Source organism: Culex pipiens, chromosome 2 (assembly GCF_016801865.2).
Source record: "Culex pipiens pallens isolate TS chromosome 2, TS_CPP_V2, whole genome shotgun sequence".
NCBI classification, from domain to species: domain Eukaryota; kingdom Metazoa; phylum Arthropoda; class Insecta; order Diptera; family Culicidae; genus Culex; species Culex pipiens.
The window spans coordinates 81,482,143-81,499,264 of record NC_068938.1 but is presented as its reverse complement, the minus strand read 5'-3'; the positions used below and the strand labels follow the sequence as shown (position 1 = coordinate 81,499,264).

Here is a 17,122-nt window from a genome sequence, read left to right as displayed (position 1 = left end):
AACTCCCCAAAATTAATAAAACATCTTAAATCAGTCCAAATAAATGGTCATTGAGTGTAATATGGTTGTATGGACAAAAATAAAGTTGTTCAAATTTAGTGAGCACAGCACTTTTTCAGCTCCTTTTGGGCTCCTAAACAACTCCCCAAAGTTCGTCTAAAACGTGATTTTAGAGCAAAAACACGTTTTAGACGAGTTTTGAACACGCTGTATCTTTTTTTAGGGGCAAGCTAGCACCATACTCTCTTTGGGAAAGTTTTAGAGCACCTTCCAGAGCATCCAAATATGAATCTGGTTTTAGTACAGCGTGAAACGTAAGTTTTATAAAAATCAAAATAAAAAAAAAATGGTTTTCCCATACAAATTCCTATAGAAAATTGAATCGCTTTGCGCAAAGTGAGGACAAAACCAATCGTTCCCAAACTTTGGGGAGTTGTTTAGGACCCCAAAAGGAACTGAAAAAGTGCTGTGCTGGAAAATCGATTTTGATATTACACCCTAATGGTCATGTTTAGGGAAATTTATCAATTTTCTCAAATCAATTCTTTGAAATAACAACATAATAAATGGACAAAAGGTCGAATGCCAAAAGGTCGAAAGACCTTAGGTCGAATGGCCAAAAGGTCGAAAGTGGACTTAAGGTCGAATGGACAAAACATCGAAAGGACAAAGGTCGAATGTGAAAAGTAAAAACAATTATAAATTCTAAAATGTTATAAAAAACATATTTTGTTACAATTAAATCCGATTTTTGCTGTGAGTTTATCCATCTTTGTAGTAATGATCTTTTTTTTAAATAAACAAAATAAGTTCCAAACCATGTTTTGAGAGGTTTTCCATTACCAATAAAAAAATAGTATTTTTATTAGTTTTTCTCAAATATACATTAACATAAAATTGATCTAGAATGTAAAATTGAAATCCATTAGAGAAGTGAAAATAATTGAGGAACTAGATTGCTATTAAGAGTATCAATGACAGTTTATCAGTTTCTCTTAGGAAACCAACTTAACCCTCAACTGCCCACATTTTTTTCCAAAATTGTTATTTTTCCCGTGTTCAGGAGGTCATTTTGAGCAACTTTTGTTCTACGAAAAACTTTACTTCTCTTGTTTCATATTTTTCTTGATTTATTTTTTGTATTTTAATTTGCATTAATCTTGTTTAGTTCATGTTTGTTTTTGGTAGTATTTTGCCTATTCTACCATCTCCTATCATTACATTTTGCCTAATTTTTTCATGTTTTTACAGTCACTTCTTCAATATTTGCTTGTTTTTCACATTTTCTGCTATAAAATGGCACCATTAACATTTCAATTATTAAAAAATGCATAGAGGCATAGTCTGGGACACTAGAAATATTACTGCATACAGTGTTGCAAATGAGTGATAGAAAACCTATCAATAGATTATCTCTGCACCAAAAATATCTGAGAGTATATCGGCCGTCACTATAGCTTGTGAGATCTCTTCTTGTGTCTTGTGATTCCCAGCGATGTCATTCTCTCTCTATTACTCCTCCCCTTTTCCTCGACTATGCGCTCTCACCGCGGATTCTCTCAATCTCTCCGAAAACTGCAATGAGAGAACGCGAGATGGCGTTTATGAGCCGACCACGCATGACGTCCCGTTAAACTGCGTTTGCGAAATTGGTTTTTTGGCGGCTTGTGTGGTTAAACGCTGTTGCGGTAGGATGATCGTAGAAGCGGGAATGAGAGAGAAAAAGAAAATGTCAATCGCGAGTGGGTAAACACGAAAACGTGTTCGGCTATGTTCGGCGCAGAGAGTTTCAATGAGGAGAGAAGAGCAGTTTTATTTGAGGCATGATTATTCAGGCGGGATAATTGTAGTTGCTGAGAGCTGATATTTTGATATTTTAACAACCCTGACTGCATACTTCTTTTTACTTGTAATATAGGAAATGTTAGTTAAAAACACAGCCTAAGTTGCCCCTTAAAAAAATGATATTTTTTAAAACTTTGTCAAAGTCACATAAAACAAGTAAAAATTCAAACCCATAAATTTTCTAAAATTTCAAGAGTTCTACTTTCCAATGCTTTTTAAAGATTAAAAACTGATTTTTGGCGATTTTTTAAATCAAAGCCCGTCTAAAGGCGGGGTTGGGTTGTAGAGGGTTAATTTAGTTACATATTCGCTGTAATAACAAATTAGCTACATTTCATTTGAAAGGTTTAATTTTAAATTAATGAAATGATTCAAGCTTTAATGCATATTATTTCGATCTTAAAAATCAACTTTGAGAAACATTTTAGATTTTTGCTGAGTCCTGTTTAATTTTAACGATGTTTGATTATTTGGGTGGAAAGTTCCCGTGAAAGTAAAAAAACTTTTTCTTTGTTTTCTGTTCTGAATTTGAATAATATTTCAAAGATTTCATTACGGATAAAATTATTCTTGCCTATTGATTTTAAATTATGGTTTTGAAAAGTGAGATGAAAACCTAAAAAAAAACTTTTACTGGGCAAAATATCGCAAAAATTCAAATTATTGTTAAATCTTGCTTACGTATGATATTCAATAAAAAATAAAAAGTTAAAATAAAAGCAAATCAGTTAAAACTCTTAAGCCATATTAGTCGACTGTTGAAAAAAATACAGTTCAAGAAATGATAAAACGCATGACATACATTTCGTTTCAAAATATATAAAGAGCCCATTCAATTGTGGAAACTTTTTGAAAATAAGGAAAACTTTGTTTTGTGTCATGTTCAAATTAAGTGAAGTTTTTTTTGGTTTGTTGAAAAATAATGTATAATGAAGCATAGCAAGTAGTTTCTTTAATTTTAACATAACAATTCCAGAGTTATTTTAACATTTTTCACTTTGTGCGAAATTTTCGTGACATTTCGTGTTTTAAAATTAAGGTCCCCGTGAAGTTTGCAATTTTTGAGCGTGAAAAATCACTAAGGTTATATATTACGTTAAGAATTCGTTAGATTCCAGGGGTCAAAAGTATCAGCAGAACATGTAAACAGTAGGTGGGCATGCAACTAAGGCAATCTGCATCAGATGAAACTATAGTTATTACAACTTGTATGAGGACAAGCAACACTGCACGGTGCTCAAATTTTAAATCGAGTTTTGTGGTGGATCTATGAAGGCAAAGTGTGATGCAACCAAATTTATTCCTGAAATGCATATGTAACAAGAAAGCACGGTCACAACGAACTGATCGAGTTAACAATGAACAGTAAATAAAGCTTATTTTTAGGGTTTTATTATTGTCAGTGAACTTGTAATTATTTGTTTAAAATCATAACAAAAATTTATAGTGTTTAAATTCAGGTTATTATAATTTGTAGCAAGCTAATTAATCTGAACGATACCATAGGTAAGAAGAGATACAAGATACGAAAGCAAGAAATTGAACAGGAAAATTTAAATAACAAACAAAAAAACTATACAAACCTTGGCCCCGTGATGGCTGACTGCCGACTGAGCCTAAATTAAAAAGGAAATGAAACAAAAGAAAGACACAATATTCAATTAAAATGTTGTTAAATAGTGTTTCGATCATTGAACAAATATGGATAATTTATAACGAAATGGAAATAAACTGTAAGGAACATTATATAATGGAAAAAAAAAAACAGAGAAACATCTTCATACCGATAGATAACCTCTGTTAATAAATAATAAAACATCCCATTCCAGACTAATTTTAGGGGCAAACTGTTGGCGGGCCATTTTCGTCTACGAGCAAAGCCATTAATCTGTATTTCCACCGTGTGAGAGCTATTTTGGCGTTGAAGTAAGAGCGAACTAATAAATACTTAGTGTTTTAATTAAGGATTCGGCGCGGCATGTGGCGAGCTTAAGGTGAGGCACCCTTACAGCCACTAGCACTAACTTTTCCCGAAAATCGCATAATCCTTCGCGTCCGTACGGCGTGTACGCTCACAGCATAACCAAAAATTCGTTTACAAACATGTAGTTCAGCAGCTGGGTTTTGGTTTAGCCGATGGGAGGTTAGGTGTAACATAGTTGAGCATAAACCTAGTGTGTTTGAGAAAACCATTTTTGAAATATACACAAGTCCCGGCAAGGTTCGTTGTCAGTTTGGCCACGTTTTGAAAATGAAATCTTTAGGTTTGATTTTCATAGATATTGAAAGGCTACAGTTACATATTTTTCAAAGTTTTGTTTGTAAGATAAAAAAAATCTTTAATTGTTTTCAGTGTCACTTTCATTCACGAAATCTTGGTCTTGGAAAATTTCCGGGAATTCTGTACCGAGAAGTGCTGGGATGGACGCAATAGAATTATTTAAAAAATAAAAGGGGTCGTACCCTCTCCTATCTTAAATCAATATTTGCTTCAATTTGCCATTCAAAATCTAAAGTGAGATCAAAACGCTGGTTATAGTGTCAATACTATCTAAAATAAACACAGACTCCACACAATAACCCCCCCTAACCACACAAACGCCACCACAATCAGTTCGTTCCTTATCTAATTCTGGTCCTGCTCTCTTGACTAGCATACGTAATGCTGAGGACACACCCCACCCTGCTTTCCCAAATATGACGTTCCAGCACCACCACAACCGACCAGGTACAGATAAAAGTCGTGCGAACGAAAGCACGTGCTCACCAAGAGGGGAAAGAGTTGGGGTGGGGGTGGTTAAGGGTGGCTTCAGTATATATATTATTACTGCATCACTCATGCAGTCCACCTACGCGGGCGCGCACCACACACCAAGGAAACACACAAAAAGGTGGGACTGGTTGGGTGGGGGAGCACGTTTCGTTTGTTTTCGTCAGAAGCAAAATATTGTTTTTCTCCTGAGAGGGGACCACCCTAATGCTGTGCACACACACACACACACCTCCGAGCAAGTGAGCGTCGTCGCAGTCGGTTGTGGGGGTTGGTATAATTCCCATGAATTGGCATAAGTATGTGGGTGTGCTGGCGAAACTAACCGCACAACAAGGAGAAACATGCAGCGTCCGAAAACCTTGCAGTCAGCTGGGAATATCGTACGACATGGCGTTTGTTTTTGTACCGGGGAAATGGCCCACGTTTGGTTTGGGTGTGCATTATCCGAGGCTAGATTTTGGGAGGGGTTTTGAAATTATGCCATTTTCTAAAACAATTGAATATATTCTACTGCCCATAATTGAAAATTCGGCTATTATGCCAAATCAAGTATTCCGAGAAAAACGCGTTTTAGTGTTTGTCACAAAATCTCCGTCAAGGCAATTTCCCATAAGAGTGGCATTTTGCCGTTTGGTTTTTCGCATCGGCAGTCAAGTCTAAACACTATTTCAGTAAAATTCAAGTTCCAGAAGATGCGTTGGAAAATCCTCTACCACCTGGTGCTAATATCTCGTTTTTGCCAAAAGTTGATATTCGCCGTTTTTCAATGGTGGGCAGTCTAGTAGTCACTTACAAATCGTAGCTATCTTGTGACACAGATCTCCAAATTGTGATTAACTATCTAATATCCTCATGAGATATTCGATAAAAATCGAAAAAACCCCGCGCATTGTTGTCACTTTTCATATAACAGAAGTTTCAATCTTATTGTGCTATCTAGACACAGCCTGAAAATTGCTGTAAATGCGACAACTGGCCAAAGGGAATTCAGGACAGAACGCGTTTGACACACGTACATGCTCGAAAACCGGAAACATTTGTAATTATAACTCGGGACTCTGGCAACCAAATTCAATCAAACTTCGTGACAACGCACATAATGGTCAACCAAACAAAACGTGTTTGTTATTGTTTACATTGCGCGCTCTAGTTTTTGTTTATTCAAGGTCAAACATTCAAACGCGTTTTTCTCGGAACGTCGAAAAGCGACGTGCGAAAAGATCACGTCGACATGGAATAAAGAATTATGGTTGACTAAACATTCATGGCACAACAAAGTACTTGCTTTTTAGGTACCGTCATCTTGGGTGACATTGGGTCTGAGGGTGAAATTGGGTGGTACAAATTTCCTCATTTTGGTATGACCCAATCTCACCCCTGATGACGGTATCTAAAAACTGTTCATCCTGTTCAGATAGAAGTCTAGATTATAACCAGTTTATGATAATCAACTTATTCTATAATTTCATGATGGCTGAACTTCATATTTAAAAAAAAAATTTGATTGCGCATTAGGGTGAATAGAAAAAAATAAAATTTGGGAAAATCGCTGGCTTGATTCTTTTGGCCAAAATAAGTAACTAATCTAATCTAATCTAATCAGACCCTAGCGCAGCCAATCTTTCGAAGGGATCCTGGAGAGTGCCTTAGGTTAGATGACGCCTAGCACTCTTCTTGTCATTTATTAACATTTGTAGTGCGCTATTGTATTAGAATGCATTGGAACATCACAAGCGTTAAAGCGGCCAGGCCTACTGCGTAAAGCCGTATCACAGAGATGACTCGTAATTGGGTTGAGTTTGAGCACAGAGTGTTCGAACAACAACACAATTCTGAATCGACAGGGGAGAAAGAAGCGTGGGGACACACCAGAGATTTGGTTGGCCAAAAAAAGTAACTGTGCAAATTTTGAGCCAAATCTGTTAAGGTTTAGGGGTCGCAATTGATCGTTGAAGTTTGCATGGAAAAATTAGCAAAAATGTATACATTTACATACATGAGGAAAAGCGTCGCTTCAGAGTTGAGCGTCCTGCTGCTAACAATGCGATGTGGACAATCACCAAATCAATTAAATTCATTCCTGAAATATTTCAGTTGAAACTTGTTTTTAACCACTACTAGATTGTTTTTGTATAATTTTGGGCTCTTCTAGACAATTGTAAAGCATTTCAAAATGAACATTTTTATTCTAGAAAAACGAATTTTAGTCAATTCTATCAAAAGTTATGGGCACGATTAAAACGATTAAAAAATACTCATTTTCAAATTAAGATTAAATAAGTTAAACAAAAAAGACCTCCAAGATATTTTCAGCAAATGTACTCTAGAATGTGTACTTTCCGATAAATGTGTTTTGATAAGCTCTACAAATGTCTAGATGGTCCCAAAATTGTACAAAAAATTCTAGTGGTGGTTAAAGAAGAAACAAGTTTTATCTGAAATATTTCAGGAATGAATTTAATTAATTTACTGATTGTTCGCATCGCATTGTTGTCCTGCTAAGTTCTGAAGTGACAATTTTCCTCATACATTTTTGCTAATTTTCCCATGCAAACTTCAACGATCAATAGCAACCCCTCGCTACGGCGTAAGCCTTAGTTGATAAATCCAAAAAAACTAATTTTTGCATAAAAACCTTGATCTGTATCACAAAAATTTCTCTAAAAACTTCTCGTTTGAAGATAGAGCTTTGTGCCCTTCAGCAGAACTATTCATAAGTTAGTTAAATCATTTTGTTTATAAATGAATTGACATGCAAAACTGTAAGCACTATAAGTACTGAAACATTGGGAAAAGTCGTAAGATCCTTGTGATCCATCAAAAGGATCACCGGTGGCCACATCCGGAACCGTTTTTGGGAAACATCATAAACTGGACGTGCGAAACATCAAACATCTTGGTTTTTAGTGGGGAGTGCCCCTTATACATTCATTTGTCTCCCTCATTTGTCCCATGGATCGAGGATCGAGAATTTTTGTTAAATACAATTTTTACTGTTGATTTGGTTATAGTTCATTGATTGTTCGAAAGGAATGCTTAAACCTAACGTCGTAACAAGCAAGAGGTTGGTCGATTATGACTCTGGATCAAATTCGTATAGCACCAGAAAATATGAAAGACTATTTGATAATATATTTGGATGTCCTGAATCATTCAAAATTTTCCTGGATCTAAGACCTCAGAGTGTACCACCGTTACTAGATGGAATTTTGACCATGGATTGTAGTTGAATAGCTACATTGAGTACGGTAAATATAACGGTCAATAACTAAAGAGCTCGTGCTCATCCTAAAGTAGAATCTTTCAATACTCCCAAATATCTACAAAGTCTTAGTTAGCACAGTATGTGGTTTTAGTTTAACAGCATACCCAGAAAGAAGGAGAATTTTGAGGTGTTAAAAATTCGATTGGTTGAATATTGCGTGTTGCCTTCCTCACCTCACTGAGGAAAGGCTATAAAATCACTCGAAAAATGAAATTCCTTATTTGACCTCCTGGACTCCTGTCTGTGTGTGTGGTGGGATGTTGATCAAAAAAATTTGCACTGGATTATTTCGACAGTGGCTCAACTGATTTTGTCTGCTTTGGTCTCATTCGATCCGTCTTGGGGTCCCATAAGTCGCTATTGAAAATTATAAAGTTCAGTTAAGTTGAAGATTGTAAAAATAGTGGTTTTTGTAAGAAAACCCGGCATGTTATATATTTTTAGAAAGGTAATCAAAAGACCTTTCCAACAAGTCCAAAATATTGAAGATCTGAAAACCCCATCAAAAGTTATAAGCACTTATGTGTTATTTATGCACTTTTTGGAGTCCGGATCATAGATATTTTGATGAAAACGTTGTCTGGATCTATCATGCGGCTTTCCAACGAGTACAATAGTTGTAAGCAGTGTGCCTTTAGTGCCCTGAATTATGATGATCTGACTACCCAATCTGATGGTATGGATAGTGAATTTGATTGAACACTGAAAGGTTTGCCCTTTTGTGTCTATTTCGGAAAACATTACCCGCTAAATTTGAGGAAGGCACCAACCATCTAAAGGTGGATTAAGTAATGTTTTCTGAGTAATTTTACTTTAAACATATGTAAAAAAAGCAAAGCAATCCACTTTAACGACCCCCGGGTCTTTTGCAGGCTCTGTTGCAAGTTTCTGCTCATTTCTAGGCGTCCGCAAATGGACCGACGTTTTACTTCCCCATCCGATAGAAGGCCAGGAGGATAAGGCGGGAATCGAACCCGCGCCCCATAGCAACTTAGGGATCGGCAGCCGAAGCCGCTAACCACCGCGCCACGCGGCCCTTCTACATAAACATATGTATAAATGTGAAATTCAGCAGAAACTGATGAAAACAACAGTTTCTGATGTAATTTTACACATTTTTCAAACAAAATCTGTCACCAGATGTAGTATTACCATATTTTTTTTCCTTATTCATGGGCCAAAAAGGGTGATGATCATCATCATGATCATATATCATCAGAAACTAATGTTTACTTTCAAAATATAGAAATGTGCCATAGCTCACGAAAATGATTTTTAATTTGTACAGATACTTCAAAGGACCAAAATATTCGACCTCCCATTCGTGCCCAATTTGTACGTAAATAATTGACACCCGACCCAGTTCCCAGCGGATGGTTTAATATCCTTTCAGTCCCCTTAATGAATAACAATACCATCGAACCGGACGCCCACCCGAAACCGGTAATCAATGAGAGAAAATTAAAAACGCCTCCTCACCCTCTCCTCTCTTACCAAGTGATCCATGGTGGAAGCCACACCACAGAACCCATTATTACATCCTTTTCGGTCCGGAACTTGGTCCAATTTTCAAGGGGTGGTTGGCGTGGGGTTCACAAATCACTACGTTTTTGTAACCATTTTTTGGAGGTGTGGTGGGGGGTTGGTAAAATTGCTGGCTCCAAGCACAACCAGACAAACTGAGGGACATAAATTCATTTTATCCGCGTCCTGTGGCTGCTTTGGCTGGCAGGCTGGTGTTGGATGAGGGCCGTAAAATTATTCTTTTTATGGTTTCAGTGCGACTCTTGAGTTGAATCCTTTTTTTTTGGGGTGGCGTGGGAGGAAGTTAGGGGGTGGTGCCACTAGATAAGCCTGCCAAAATGTAGTAAGTCAGACGTGGCGAATTGGGAAAGTTTTTTTTTCTGCTTTTCTTATGGATGGGCTCTGTTTTCCATCAGGGAAGGAAAAGCCTCTTATGTAATATATGATGCAACCAGGTGATTTGCATGCTCAATGATACTTTTCATAATGTTTGCTCTACTTTTTGAAATTTGTCATGAATAATTTATAGAAAACTATAAATTTTGCCACTTTTTAAAGTGCTTTCTTATATGACTAGCCTTACAATGTCATTTTTGTCACATTCTCGGAAAAATAAAATTGGCTAACACCTTGTGACAGGAATTGATCGAGCTCATTTCGAGGGTAATGCGAAAAAATAGCTTCTGCTGAATTCGTGTGGCCTGGGAGGACCAGGGCGCCCCGAAATTGAGATTTATGGTCCCGTGTACATCACGTCCATAAACGAGTCACATTAATATCTTTCTGGAATGCATCGTGAAAAGTGCTGGCGCCCGGCGACGAAAAGCAGAATGGATTATGTGTGGAAATGCAAAAAAGTTGATGGTTTCCAAGGTTTAATTGAATTATTTAAAATATGATGGAATTTCGAGGTTCGAGTCAAACAGATTTTGAATAAGTTTTAGACTTCCATTAAATTACTTAATATGGTTCCATTTTTTGAGAATTAAATCGGAACTTTTCAAACAAACAGATAAATTAGTAATTTATTGGTACCTCGACTAATTGAATCCCCTGGAGACTTTCTGGTGCATCATTTTTTCCACAGTTACAAACTGTAAATCAGTTCCAATTGTGCCAACACCCTCCCGAGAGACTTGCCGTCGGCCAGTCCATTCCTCTAAACCGATGATTCCGGGGTGTCGTTTATCTTCGTTTGGCAACCCTTCCCCCCCCCCCCCTCCAGGGGTGGGGAAAGGTCACCAAGTTGTCGTCCAGGGGCCACAATAAACAATAAATCCTCGTCAACCTGGGAACCAACGTCAATCGTTGACTTGCAAATTTGCGTCGTGGGATCAACACGCGATGTCACTTGCCCCCATGGTTGCAGCAGCATAACGCTCATGTCCCCAGTCCCAGGGGAAGGGAAGGTGGTCTGGTCAACCGCCGACCCACGATGCTGGACCAGGGCTCCTTTATTGGATCAATTAAATTATGTCGATGTGATTGCCGTTATTCAATTAAAGCGAGCAGCGAGACTCCGTCTGACCGAAAAGGCCAAGACCGAGCGACGACGACGACGACGTCGGTGGCGATGCTGCTGGGAACCACGTGTTTCGTGTGGTGCACGGTGAGAAAAAAGCGACTCCCGGAAATGACATTCTGCATCCAGACTGTCAGTGGGATAATTGATATCAAGTCACTGACTTGGTAATTTAATTGAGTTGATTGTTTTTTTAAGGACTGCTTCGAATCACAGTTTTTTTTATTTGCGTTGATAAAAAATATAAAAAATATACTTTTGTAGAAATGAAAATAAATATAAAATGTTGTTATGCCATCGTGTCAAGACTAAACTATTCAAACTTATTCAAATTCAGCGACAAAAATTAAGTTTACGTAAAAAGAAAAAAATTAGTCCCAAATAGAGGGTGACGATTCTCGAGATTTTAAATTTCCCGGGAATCGAGAGTTGAATTTGGCCATTTCCCGGGAATTCCCGGGACCCGGGAGTTTTTTTTGAGTATGCCAATAGTGCTAACAATTTAAAAAGGAAAGGTCATAAATTTGTTTCTTTTCAATGAATTCAGTTACAATTCATTCATACTTACTTAAAAAAAAAGTTAGTTTAAGTAGCCTCATTATATCTAGGAATAATTGCAACCTTTAGATTTTTTTTCTGAATCCACAAATACAAGATCGTTTTTTAAGCTTTTTGGGACTCAAAATTGTAGTTTAAAATGTTTACGAGTCTTAATTCGGACAGAATGATTTTTCAAATTACAAATTACAATCCCGTTATTGCAGGATTGGGTCCGTAAGTTTAACAATTTTGGGATAAGAAGACAACAACTTCCTTCGTTGCTGTGCACCCTTAAACTTAAAAATTAAAAAATCTCACAGAATTGGCGTGTATTTTTCTTTCAGTGCATTTTTTTTTAAGAAAGCCCGTCCAATTTCCTACAAGTTTGTCTATGACCACTTTTTGATACGATGCAACGGCTTTGAGTTACAGTAATTTTTAAATTACAAAATACAAAAATATTTAAATAACTTACGCCCTTCTCAAATGTAATTTTCGAGTACAGTTAGCTCCATATACACAAAAGTGGCTTATATAGGCCTAGGATAACATGTCTAAAAAATGTCATTGAAATCAGAGAGGGTCGGGTACAAAAGTACCAGAAAAATTCCTGATTTGAGCTGGAATTGCTCTATAATAGGCCGTCCAAAAAAAAAAAAAATGAAAGTTGTCAAATCTTTGGTGCTCACCTCTAGAATGATAGATAAGAATGTCAGGAACAATGTTTTCATACAACAAAAAATTCCCAAAAATGGTTTACAACTCGCGCGCGGAGCATGAATGAAAAAAGTGCAATTTTCGAGTATATTTCAGAAATGCGCGTAACAATCATACTAAAGTCATTCAAATTTGGTCGCCTTGAGCTTCAAGTTATAGTTTAATGTCCCCTGAACAAATTCCTGTACAAACATATTCAATAAAAGCTTGTGTTTGGGCATGGCAGGGCGTTTTAGGGAGAAAAAAAATGTATTTTTTAGCTAAAAAATTCTTAGTATATAAGCATTTTCAACATAAAACATGGGCTACTATGATTACAAACGAGAAGGCATATATTTTGGATATTTTTATTTTGCTCGCTCAAAAACGATATTTGTTAATAACATTTCATGAAAAAACATGAGATTTTCTCACAATGTGACGTAAACGACATATTTGTAAGTACTGCTCTGTGTATTCTCGATATGAACAAATAAAGCTCTAATGGGTTACTTTTTTTTTGATAAAATATTTTTTTATAGATGAATTTGTTTCATTCGAATGTACATGCAAAAAAAATCACGTTCATAGCTTGGAGATATGATTTTTAATAAAATTACTTTTGATTTATGATTATTTGTCGTTTACGTCACATTGTGAGAAAATCTCATGTTTTTTCATGAAATGTTATTAACAAATATCGTTTTTGAGCGAGCAAAATGAAAATATCCAAAATATATGCCTTCTCGTTTGTAATAAAAATGCCTTCTCGACAAAATAAAACTCGCACCTTTTGAATCATAGAGATATGGCAAATACTTTGCCGCCAAACCATTAATTAGAAATCTCACACACAAATATTTTTGACTACAAATTTTTAATGTAAATCAAATATGTAATAGAAATGTACTCTACAGAAATTTAGATAAAGTGAACCATTTTCGAGATATGAAAAGTTTTAATTTGATTTAAGATAAAAAAAATCAGTTTTTTAATTTTTTGAAAAAGTGCTCAGGAGTGAAATTTTTTAAAATACTTTTTCATAAAGTTAAAAAAAAATAGTCTAACATTAGAGGTTTGATCTCTGGTTGCTGACATACGTCGGATAAAAAAAGGAAAATTTAAGTTTTAAAAGTCTCAACTAAACAGCTCCCCATTTTTTAATGCCAGTATCTCAGCAACTAATGGTCAAATTTCCAATATTAAAAATTCAAACTTTGTCAAATTTCCTGATCCATTCGAAAAAAATATTGTAATTTTTTGTTTGTCGTGAAAGGCCAGATATTCAAAATGACGCCCATTTAAGATGTTAGAGTTGAATCCAAAATTTCCAATTTATTCAAAAATTTCAAAGAAAAAAGTTTTTGAAGGACATTTTTTTTAATTATTTTCAGTTTAAGGCATTTGTTTTTATTTAACTTTTGTTTACCTCATAAGTAATTAACGATTTTTAAAAGGTGGGAGAGGTAATAATTTAATAAAAAAAATTAGCAATGGCCTGAGTCCAAATAAAACTGTTCGAAATTTCAAGTACAGCCCAGACTAGATTTTGATGTTAAAAATAAGAAAATCAAAAAATACGAAAAAATAATTAATAAATAATTTCGGATATTCGAGTCTAGACTGCATGATGAAATTTTCCTTATAAATTAAGAAAGCGTAATACAAGGTAGGTCTTTATTATCTATACTATTTTAAGGGAATTCGGGATTTCCCGCGAAATATGATTTTTTTCAACAGTTCGATTCCCATAAGTTGCAATAATAAAACAAAATATTGGAATCTCAAAATTGTTAGGTAAATCAGTGCCCCTTCAAAATTGGCCCAAAATATCATATTTTTCTAAAAATTTAAACGTGTTAATGGAAATTAAAGTCCAATCAACTGAAAACAGTGAAATATACATTTTTCTGAGTTGATAAACATATAAGGTACCTGTACAGTAGGGTGCCCAGAAAAAATGACCCCCTGCTCCACAAACGAAAAACAGTTTTTTGGGTTATTTTAAGCATCTGTGCAATTTTTTAGCGAAATTGGTTGAGATTAAACCATTAATACCCGAGCCTAAAGTTGGTGAAAAAAAATGTTTTTCATCCAAAAATAACTTTTTTAAATCGCTAATAACTTTTTAGGGTCGAGTTTTACAGCTTTGGTATGGTCTACAAAGTTGTAGAGCATTAAATTTTCAATAAGAATCTCACTTTTGGGAATATTTTGATGAAAGAAGCGAAGATTGAGGTTTCCTTACATTTTTTCGATTTTTCCCATACAAACTTCACCTTCGAGTATCAATGGGTAAATGTTGACCGATTTTGCTCATATTTGGCCCAGAGTTCTAAAATAGCCGAAGGAACAATATTCAGCTTGTGGAGCGAGGTTTTGGGAAAAAGTCCCATACAGTGCTGAAAATGTCAGGGGTCTTGACTCGAAAATCGGCGACGCTGACACGAAATTTTGAGATCCATTCACTGAACCGCAAAACCGTGACTTAAACAAACCCGGCGCAGTCGTGAGTGCCCTAGCTCATTGAGCAGCTGCAATGCGAGGCAGTAGTCGACCAACGCTCATTCGACGTTGCACGCACACACATAAAGAAACAAGTTTTCACACAAAAAGTTCGTATTTATGCGTGGAAATGTAATTTTGAATATAAGTTATGATTGTTTTAAGTGTGTTGCACAGTCTACAACCATTCAACTGTTTGAAAAAAGTCAAAATAGTGTTTAAAGAGGATTTTACGAGTCAGTCATATGACACGAATTGAGTGAGTGTAGCTCATTTTTTCACGTCTCTCAATCTCCAGCAGCCGACCGGCACGAGTCAGGCGGCAGTGGTTGAATAGACACAGTAGGCTTGCAGTCACATGCTAGCAGTGAACAGACATTTTGGTTTGCTTCATGTGTACGCTGGGCTGGAAACTTTTTGCAGGCCTGGTCCCATATTCTGGGCACCCTACTGTACAGTCATCAGGGGTGAGATTGGGTCATACAAAAATGCTGAAATTAGTATGATCCAATCTCAACCCCCAGGCCCAATGTCACCCCTGATGATGATATATTTGGGCTCGTTTGAAAATGTGTTGAATTGTTATGTAATTCCGATGTATAGTTTATTACTTCCTTCCGACTTTGATAAGTATCGAGGGATATTTGCAATGGCCTTATTTAAATGTAATAAATACAAATATTGGCAATACGGGAAGTTGAAAAATCGTCACTCTCTGAAAAAAAAACTACGTTTGTTAAGTAAGAAAAATTCCACTTTACTTGTTAAAAGCTAATTTTCAGGATTATTCTAAATGGTTTCACGTGTTCCATAAAATCAGCTCAAAGACCACATTTATGCTCTACACTGAACAAATTTATAAAAAAAAACACGAAAAAATGTTGTAAATCACGTTTTAGAACTTGTAGCGCAAGGTGAAATCAATCAACATGAAATTAAGGGAATCATTGGAAATATCAATCAATTGTCAAGAATTTCCATGCCTGACAGCACGCCCGACGTCGTTCACAAATCACCCTAATTAAACTGTCATCGCTTAGTTAAGCTTGTTTCCCTCCGTGCATCATTGATTCTTCGTCACGCACTACATAACGGGCAAACATGCAAAGGGGGGTTGAGGGTAGTGGGAATGCCTGTGGTCTTCCCCCCTCCTAGAATCGGTCAAGTGGACGTGTCGCATAACGGTCGTCGGCTATGTTGGCGGTCGAATGGAGGAAATTGAATTATTTTCCAGCGCGCACACCCTCAGCGAAGCCCCATCGAACTAAATTCGCTGTGGTTTCATTAGCGAGTGTGGCCACATATTGCATTGGATGGCGACTGTCTCTCTCATGACGGAGCAGCTCCTGGAATTGGGTTTTGCGCTAAATTGTGCCATTTCCTAAATTATTATTGCCCATTGAAGTGATTGAGCTAATGATTTTCCGGGGGTAGAATCAAATTTAAATCGTCGCCGTAGATTTTCGTTGAAGAAATCTTGACAAATTGAGTTGCTCGCAGAGTTTTGTCTTGCCGTTGAAGAATTAAGAAGTTGCCACGAAAATAAAAAAGTGATTCCCTCTAAATTGGGCAACTTTCCTGAAAGCATTAGCAAGTTTGCTTGTGTTCTCAATTGAAGTAGAAACGTTAGGAGAGAGCTTAAGAGGTGACCACTCAACATTCAAAAAAGTTCAACCGTCGTTCGCTTGAGGGGGTGGGTGGCAATAACTGGCAACACGGCCAAGGCCAACCAAACGGATGAACTTTTCTGCTCAAAGCTGCTCAGATTATGCTCCGAGATGTTTGTTTGTGTGTCTGTGTGTTTATAGTGTATACTTTCTGACGAGAGAGAAATTCTGAGGAGAAGCTGTTTTTTTCCAAGTTCAGGGTCTAGCATTAGTGGGAAGGACCATTCAGTGCTAATTGCACCCTATTCATGGAGGGTCCTGTGCCTGGGGGAAATTTCCGTTACACGATTTTTCTCGGCAGTTTCAAAAGGATTGAAGGAAGGAGCGCCTGAAAGAAATCATTTATGAAAAATAAAGAAAATATATTATTAAACATAGTTTTTTTAATAATATATTTTCTTAAGAATTTTGCATATTGAAACTAATCGTCAAAAAAATTCAATAGTCGATTAACAAAAAAGCACAACTGGTAATCTTCAAATCTTCAAATCTTCAAATCTTCGAATCTTCAAATCTTCAAATCTTCAAATCTTCAAATCTTTAAATCTTCAAATCTTCAAATCTTTAAATCTTCAAATCTTCAAATCTTCAAATCTTCAAATCTTCAAATCTTCAAATCTTCAAATCTTCAAATCTTCAAATCTTCAAATCATCAAATCTTCAAATCTTCAAATCTTCAAATCTTCAAATCTTCAAATCTTCAAATCTTCAAATCTTCAAATCTTCAAATCTTCAAATCTTCAAATCTTCAAATCTTCAAATCTTCAAATCTTCAAATCTTCAAA

General features: G+C 36.2%; 1 protein-coding gene across 7 annotated transcripts in view; it reads right to left on the bottom strand.

Annotated features, from left to right (window-relative positions):
- Positions 1-17,122, bottom strand: part of LOC120423664 (protein rolling stone) — a 131,040-nt gene that overhangs the window by 70,201 nt on the left and 43,717 nt on the right. For 6 of the 7 annotated variants that reach the window (XM_039587550.2, XM_052708729.1, XM_039587546.2 and 3 more), the window contains one exon: positions 3,429-3,461. The exons of the other annotated variant lie outside the window; for it this stretch is intronic. The gene's annotated coding sequence lies outside the window, so the exon portion shown is untranslated. The remainder of the gene's footprint in view (positions 1-3,428; positions 3,462-17,122) is intronic. 7 annotated transcript variants of the gene reach the window in all.